The sequence below is a fragment of the Chinchilla lanigera genome, unplaced genomic scaffold (assembly GCF_000276665.1).
Source record: "Chinchilla lanigera isolate Chin_1 unplaced genomic scaffold, ChiLan1.0 scaffold00110, whole genome shotgun sequence".
Classification (NCBI taxonomy): Eukaryota; Metazoa; Chordata; class Mammalia; order Rodentia; family Chinchillidae; genus Chinchilla; species Chinchilla lanigera.
Genome location: NW_004955511.1, coordinates 3,803,432 through 3,812,474, shown reverse-complemented (window position 1 = coordinate 3,812,474; position 9,043 = coordinate 3,803,432). Strand labels below are relative to the sequence as shown.

The 9,043-nt window shown below is 45.5% G+C and overlaps 1 pseudogene; it reads left to right on the top strand.

The window, feature by feature from the left end:
* The first annotated feature begins 422 nt into the window (after positions 1 to 422).
* LOC102008246 lies at positions 423 to 2,028 on the top strand (annotated as a pseudogene).
* The last annotated feature ends 7,015 nt before the right edge of the window (positions 2,029 to 9,043 follow it).

Here is a 9,043-nt window from a genome sequence, read left to right as displayed (position 1 = left end):
CTGAAAATGTCACCTTGTGGGTCCAGTCTCCAGTGGATTGTGTGAATGCTTTCTTATAGTGCTTGTCCCGCAGTGCTAACAGGGTACCCCTTTTTGTCTGTCTCATACACTTATATTGAGGATTTTTTGTGGAGGGGGAGGGGTACCGGGAATCCCCTTGTTCAACACAAGCCTTTTTTTTTTTTTTAACTCAGGACCTTGCACTTGCCAAGTGCTTATGCCACTGAGATATAACCCTGGTCCTATATATCGAAGATTTTGAACTTAACAATGTTTTATTAATTTCTACATCATCAGCAGCTACCTCTATCAAACACATAGCACGTGATGATCGATCAATTAATAACACTTAATTTTAGCCAAAAGGCTGAGAAGCAATGGTCAGTTAATAATATTTGCCTGTGAAGAGCATCAGAATTTCACAGCATGAAGTCTTCTTATTCACCTCCTTCTTTAGTCTCTAATAGGGATGCCGATTTTTCCTGGTTCTGCATGCTTAATTCTACTGTTTAAAAGACATAGTGATAACAAGCAGATCAAAAACACCTGGGTGTTAAGAGACCTGCTCTGAATGAACTATGATAGAGCACACAAATTGCCTCTCCAAGCATTTTGAATTTTCGCACATTTCTTTTAAAAAAATACAATATACATGGTCTAAATCAGAGTGGTTTCATCATGTAACTGCATTGTTTGGAGCTATTGGAAAAGGTAGGTATTTTAGCCCAAGTTCCATTAACAGCTCCCTTTGGTACCATGGAGATGTTGGCAACGAAGTGATGATCCAGACAATACAAAAATGACAGAGTCACTCTAGGGACCGTCACTTTTGTAAGAGCAAAGGCATCAGGTCAGGGTGCGAATGATTTCCGTGGTAGAGCTAATGTGTGCCTCAGAGACAGGATGTTGACCTTAAGGTCTGTCTTCCGACCGTGGGAGGCCACGATTCCATGACAGAGCAAAATGTTCTCTTCCCTCCAGCTTTCCTCCCCTCAGGAACCTCCCTCTGGCCACCCGAAAGCAGCAGAGAGTTGATGCATGACTTTGGGAAAGAACATCAGCACGATGACTGGTTTTATCCTGTTGGGGTTTTCAGAGCCCCGGGTGCTGCAGGGGGTCCTCTTTGTGGTATTTCGGGTAGTCTACTTCCTGACTGGCAGCAAACCTGTGTCTCACTGTCCTGATTAGGGTAGAGCCACACCTCCATCCCCCATGTACTTCTTCCTTGGAAAGTTGTCCTTTACTGAGATCTCATATACCTCCTCTGGCCCCTAACATGCTCTGTGACTTCTTGTGGGAGCCGAAGGCCATCTCCTTCGTGGGCTGTGCTGCTCAGTTTTTCTTCTTCGCTGGGATGGGAGGTGCTGCATGCTGTCTGCCTGCAGCCATGGCTTACGACCGGTGCGCTGCCACCTCCAGCCCCCTGCTGTACCCCAGCCTCATGCCGCCTGACACCTGTTTGGGGATGGCCATGGCAGCATGTGCCGCAGGACTCCTCACTGGATTGGCCCAAACCAGCTCCATATTCCAGCTCCGTTTCTGTGGGCCCCGAGTCATGAACCACGTGTTCTGTGACCTGCCGCCTCTGCTGGCCCTGGCTTGCTCCAGTACCTTCCTCGGCCAGGTGGCGAACCTTCTTGTCGGGTGTGCGGCGGGTGGGACGTCGGCTCTCCTGGTCTTGGTTTCCTATGGCTACGTCATTGTTGCTGTCATGAAGATCCACACCGCACAAGGGCGGATGAAGGCTTTCAACACCCGTGCCCCTCACCTCACCGCAGTGCTTCTCTTCTATGGCTCTGGTCTCTTCTCCCACCTCCATTCTAGTTCTGGCTCCTCGCGGGACAAAGATAAGGTGGTGTCCATGCTCTGTGGAGCTGTGAGCCCCATGCTGAACCCCATCACCTATAGTCTGCGGAACAAGGACATCAAAGATGCGCTGCAAAAGCTAAAGGGGTGGAGGAAGCACATCGCGCTCTCTGTGTTGTAGTCCCCTAAGGTTAAAAAAAAAAAAAAAAAAGCCAAAACCTTCATCATTTTGTTAAGTGTAAATTATAAGCAGTGGCTCAGAGAATCTGAGTAGTAAATGAACGATTTCAAACAAGATCCTTGACCTACATGTCTGCTAGACAGGCTCAGCAGAGGTTTGTTTTCTTTACGTTGCTTGTCATAGACTCATAAAGTTTAAATTCTGGTCACTTGTGAGATAAAATAAATATGCCTTCCCATGACTTTCCCTCGCTGTAGGGCATCAAGTGCTGGTCCAAGATACCAGGTCTGGGGGCCAGGTGGGGCGGGGTTCCAGGCCGCCCTGCTCATTAAACACCTCCCACCAGTCCTCTTTCCATTTGCGACAGAGATTCTGCTTCTTCTGCCTTGGATTCTTGCCTGTCCATACATGGTACTGAGAGGAAAAGCTGGCTCTGGTTTAGGAAAGAGAAAGCCCGCAGGCGACAAGCTCAGCAGTGGCTCCTCCAAGGCAGAGTTAGTAAGCTACCTGTGAGCTGTGTGTGAGAAAAGCCAAGGGTCACATGAGGAGTTATCAAGTCCACTGGGGCCGGATATTACCGGTCCACACCTGAGGCTTCAAGGTGAAGTTATGGGGAGCAAAGAGCAGAGATAAGGGCAAGAGAGGAGTTTTAAAGACTAGAAGATCCCCAGGCTAATAACTTTTGGGCCTGACATCCCCTCATGACTGGGTGTGAGCACCTTGGTTTCTGGGGGGAGGGTCAGGGAGGGGAACCTCCCCCAGAGCTTTGATTCTGTACCAGCTCCTAGAGTGGTTGCTCACACTCTTGGTCAGTGTGGGTGTCTGACTCTCTGTCTGTCCTCCCGAGGTTCTCACTAGACTTTTACTGTGTGCTGCGGTCTGTATCCCTGTTATGTGACCCTCAGCTTTGCTGTGATTTGGATGCCCTTGTTTCCATTTTGGTGAATTCTCTCAGAAAGGCCCCTCTTCATGACACGGTCTGGAATAAAACAACCAAGGCAGTGAGTATGCGGTGGGATTGGAAACATACTTTGCGTTTCACCCTATTTTCCAAGGTACTTCTGGAACAAAGGCCAAACAACTCTGAAGTCCTGTTTCTGGAAGGCTTGTGTGTATAAACCACGGTGAACTATGATAAACAGCCTTGTCATATCTACTTTGGCTGTAACTATTCTGCCTTCATTCTTTTTGTAGCCCATGCTGATTTCATTTGCTGTATTTTATGGCTACATGGGGTATGGACAAAGATATCGGTGAGGGCCTGGGACCTAGTAGATTCATTTGGAAATCTTCCACATTAAACACACAGTTTACCCCAGCTCTGGCCTCCGCTTTGGGGAAAGAGTAAAGAGGAGTTTAGATAAAGAGATTAACAACTAGAGCAAAGGATGGTTAAACAAGAAAAATAATAACTCTCATAAGTGCTGGTAGGTGAAATAGAGGAATTTATGGGAACACATTGTGCTAACAGCAGAGGACAGTGCTGGGGTAAACTATGTGTTTAACAAACATTTGTTTAGAAATGAATAAATAAACAGAAGTTTACCTGGTAGGTAATTTCAAGATTTTATGCCAAAGAAAGGCAATTAACACCTATTAGATGGTTATAACACCCCAGACATTGTGCCTACAGTTTTTTGAAGTTTGGATTTCGGTTCTGTGACATACACAGATTCCTTGTTTAAAAAATATTGGCACCCATAGGCAAAGACATATCTACTTTAACTATAACCCTCAATTTCAATCGATTTCTCATTCCACAAGAGGTAATGACTGCTACATACTGCTGTGTACATTTACATTTGTTCTGCAGTTATTGTAGGAAAAAGCATGGAAATTCCTCAAAAACAACCAAAAAAAGAACCACCATGTGGTCCAGCTATGCCCTCATTCAGCATATATACAAAGGGAATGAGAGCGGTATGTCACAGAGACACAGGCACTCTGGTGCTTATTGAAGCACTATTCCCAGAAGCAAGATATGGGATCAAACAAAGTGCCCACTGAGAGAAGAATGAATACACAAAGTTTGATATGCCCACCCAATGGATTATAATCGTACCATGAAAAAGCACACAATACTTCATCTGTAGCAATCCAGATGGAATTGGAGAATACAGTGTCAAGGGAAGCAAGCCAAATAAGAAAAGACAAATATGGCATGTTCTCACTCATAAGAAGAGGCTAAAGAAGAGGTAGGGAATACCAGAATAGTGGGCACTGGAATCTTTAAAGGCTTAGAGAAAGTAGAGATGAGGAAAGTTAGATAATAGAGACTAAAACAGGAACAGTAAGGTCTCGTCTTCTGCAGGGTGACTGTATTTTATAACAACTCATTTTACAACAAGAACACTTTATGTGGAACTAGAAGAAAGCATTTCCAAGGTTCTCAACAAACAGAAATGGAAATGCTAATTACCCTCTTTTGATCATTACACAGTAGATACAGATATCAAATTATCTTATGTACCCCATAAGTATGTATAATTATTAGGTATCAGTTTTAAAAAACAATTAAAGAGCATGTATTTAAAATAAGCCACTGCTTAGTTATAGTAGCAGCTCTAGTAACTACTAGATAATTTTCAAATTATACAGCATCTACTGTATTACCCCACAACTCCTTATACAAGCTCATCAACATAGTATTATAATACTTGTTAAGAAAATTTATGAACAGACTTTGTCAATAGCACATGTACCAGAAATATTTCTCAAATAAAAACTACAAATTTTGCATGTTTACATTCCCATAGGTGCCAATTAAGTGTAATAGTGCTTTGTGTGTCTCTGTTTGTATTTACATAGTGTCATGAGAAAGCTTATTCTGTACCTTGTTTTTTCTCATTCCACATTATTTCTAGAAGTTCTTGGTGTGTTGGCACATATAGATCTAGCTGTCTTTCCAGCTGCTGTCATTGTGATAACTATGGTCTTAAGCTTATGCCCCTATCTAAAAGGAGTATAACCTGTATTTGTAGACTGAGTTTACATACTGCCTGATTTTTATTTTGAGATCCTGTCACCAGACATGTGTGCTTTGTGTCTTGATCAGTGAGAGGAGGATTTTTATAGGGACAGGTCTTATTTCCTTTTTAGACTGCCAGCTAGTGAGCTATCATCTTTGAAAATGCCCATTTCTCCTCCACAGGAGCTGAGAGCCTTGTCTGCAGAGAGTTTGGGGTTTTGTAGAGCAAGGCAATTGCTTCCCCTTCCAAAACAGGATGTTGGATGGTTTCAAAACTGGATAAAACACACACAGCCAGTGAGGCTGCCCATTCTGGACTCTGGGTAGCGCCTCTGTGCGTACACAGGGAGATTCTAAAAGGGAAAGGGAGATTCTAAAAGACTCAAAGGGAAAGTGGCACACGCCCAGGCAGGGCTGGAGATGCCTAGGCACCAGGAGCTCAGCTTTATCAGTGGACCCTTCACTATAATCTGAAAAAGGTGACAGAAAATCTAGAGGGTGGCCTGTCAGGTCTCCATGTGAATCTAACCCAGGAGAAGGCGCCGTAAGGCTTCCATGACCCACAGAATTCAGCCAGACCAGGCCACACCCCAGATCTGTCAGGCTCCCACTAATGGGGACTGACTCGGGAACAGTCCTGCTAAAATTGAAAATCTTAGACCTAATTTTTACTTCTCCTGTTTACAGATGGAAACAGCCTCATCTATCTCTCCTGAGTGCCCCCTGAGACGTCCTCTTGACCATTGGAAAGAGTTTCATTTTAAGACCCTTCAAAGAGATCATCTTAGATACTTGGGCAATAAGAAAATGGCCTATGTGTCCGCTTGGAGAAAATGAGACGTGGCCCCTCCTCAGCTGCCTAAAAAAAATGCCCTATTTCAATGATGTGTTTACTATAAGGAACAGGAAAAGTGCTCAGAGGTGCCTTGCATCCAGGCCTGTATGGCCCTCTCCCTGAGGCCTGCTCTGTACCCGAGAAGGCAGCTGTCCTCTGCCGATGCCACAGGGACCCTGTCCTGCCGGCTCCTCCTCCCCGCAGGCTGCCTCCTCAGCAACCTGCTCAGTCAGTGCCTTCAGGAGACAGAGCCCATCTCTCGAGTCCACCGAGCACAGGGCCCCAGATTCATACACTAACTTCATACACTAACTCTATTCATACACTAACTCTGAGTCAAGGGAAGGTCAGATTGTCCTAAGACAGCACCTCATTATTCAGCTCAAGATATTAGGAAAAAAGCTCCAAAAATCCAACTGGGCCCACAAACAGAAATAAGCCAATTGCTCCATGAAACTTATTCAGTGTTCAATAACTGTGAGGAAGTCGAGGACACCTGAGAGCTGGATGAGGAAAGAGATACGGCTCATGACAAGGTCTGCAGCACTAGGGGAATCCAAGGTGATCCAAAGCCAGAGTGCTGCAAGCTCAGACAGTTGGGGCACTGGGCAAAGAAATGCCCTCAGAAACTGCCCAGCACTGGTCAGACCTCTCAGAACACAGACGAAGACCCTCGGCTTTGGAAGAGGGACTGCCCTTGGTCCAGAGAGGGCCGAGGTCACCCCTCACTGTGGTGGTGCTCTGGCTGTACCATGGTGTCCCCGCAAGTCTTCGTGCAGTTATAGGACAGGCTTTTCTGAGGTAGCTGGATCTAGGGTGTGTGATGCTGAGGCCCAGGGTGTGATGCTAGGATTAAGGGTGTGAGTGCTACCTGCCCTAAGGATGAGTGTCTTGGATAAGATATAAGGGACAGAAAGAGGGTCATCTCTTATTACTTGCTGCTTGGATGCTTTTGCTTCCTCCTGCCTACCCTGCCATGGGCTGTTTCTCTCCTGCGATGCCCCTCTGCCATGCCACTCTTTCTTGGAGCCAGTTATAACGTGACGTCTTCTGAGTTTTTACTGTTTGTTTTGGGATCATCCTAGATTATCCAAAGACTTCCTTAGTGGAGATGGTAAACAGGGACCGGGACCTTAAAGGTAGTCACACCCTTCTCGTATCTTCAACAGCCTCCTAAGAACTGGCCGGGCAGCCTGGATGAACTTCGTCCAGAGGATGACTTCCTTCAAGACCAGACAGGTCACGAGTAGCAGGGGAGTGGACGAGATCTCCTAACGGCTGAAAAAAGGGGCTGTGTTTGTCCCTAAAAGAGGAATGTACTTCCCTTGCCAGTGGGTCTAAAATAGTAAGAGACACAGCACAAAAACTGGCTCAGTGTGCTTCCAAGATCCTGAAGAACAGCCTGAACCATGGACACCCTGGGCAAATGTCTGGAATTGGGGGCTTGGTGTTCTGACGTGGATGGGCCTGTATTAATGCTTCTCATAACCTTACTGTTTAGATCTTACACACTTCATCTCTTAGGCAAATTTGTGTTTTCTTGTTTAACAGCTGTCAAACTTCTGGCGATGATCACAAGTCAAGGTCAGAGTTGCACACCCCTGCTTCTGCATCCCGGCTCATCAGGAAATTTTCAGAGGAAGGGCTCAGCTCCCTTGAACTGGTCCATCAGGGCGAGGGTTCCATGGTCTCCGTGTAGGTAGGGCCAACGCCCCACTCAGCCAGAAGTAGCTGTAGAAGGTGGAACCTCCTCCTTCATCTCCCCACAAAGACTTCAGGGGCCAGGCCTCTCTGGGGGAATGGTAAATTCAGGAAGCAAGGAGCAGAGAGAGCCACTCCTCTCCAGTTCACTTTAAACAGCGCCCAATGGTTATTCCTGCTTCCATTATCCTGAGACAGAAAAGAAAAAAGCCAGGAAGCTGGCTGGTGCCCTGCGAGAGCACAGGTGCCCCAGGACACTCAGTGGGAAGCCGCTAAAGCAGAGGTATCTGGGCTTTAAATTCTGAAAGCCGGAGTCATCGGCCTCTTTCTCCTGATGCTGTTGCTGCCTTGACCCATGTGCACTGCTTTTCCATCACCCTGACACACTTCTGGCACAGACTGGCCCTGAGCACAACTTCCCGTGGCCTTCAATAAACACAGTTGCTTCCCACCGACTGTACGCTTGGCGATTCTTCCTTCACCATACAAGAGAACCTGGACTATTATTGGCCCATTCAACGGTAACAGTTATACTAGTTTATGCTCTTAGCAACAGTGAGGAAATGGTCCTTTTCCCTCGCAATCTAGCCAGCATTGGTTGTTTTTAGAGTTCTTGACAGTAGCCATTCCTCCTGGGGTGAGGTGGAGTCTCAGTGCTGCTTTGATTTGCATTGCTGGAATGGCCAAAAATGGGAAACATTCTTTCATATACTTACCGGACATTTATACTCCAGGCAGAGGGTGTGGAGTGTGTGTTCAGTCCAGTTGCCCACTTTTTGACCCTGTCTTTGTTTGGGGTGGTCAGTTTTTGTGAGTTTCTTTTAATATATTCTAGGTATTAGTCCTCTGTATGAGGAGTAGCTGACATTTTTTTCCATTCTGTAGGTTGCCTCAAGCACTAAAAATATTTGACCCACCTAGATCTCTCCTGAATATCCTCCCAAAAGAGTTAAAGTCACCATATTACAAGAGTACATGCATGCTCATGTTTATAGGAGCACAGTTCATAATAGCTAAATTAAAAAGCAGCCCTTATGTCACCAAGAAGTGAATAGATAAAGAAAATGTACTAAATATACACAATAGATAACTTCTCAGCCATAAGGAAGGATACATTTGAGTTATTTCCAGGAAAGTGAATGGGTCTTGATTTTTTTCATGAGACAGGGTCTTGGTATGTAGCCCAGGCTGGCTTGAAATCCCAGAAATCCTCCTGCCTCAGCCTCCCAAGTGTTTGAATCACAGACATGGGCCTCCACACCTGGCAGATCTTGAGACTATAACTGCTGAATGAAACATAACAGACACAATGACTGAATATTGCATGGTTTCTCTTACATGAAAAGGCCAAAATAGAAATCACTTAAAGAATGAAATAAAAGATAGGTGAGAGGAAACAGGGAAATAAGATTTGTGGAGATGGGAAAGTTCTGGGGAAGGAGAAGATGGGAAGAGGGCGGGAAAGGGTAATGAAAATGACACGGACACACGTATATGTACCGGTTCCCCAAGATGAATGTAATTATTGTGTATTGCAAAATACACAATAATA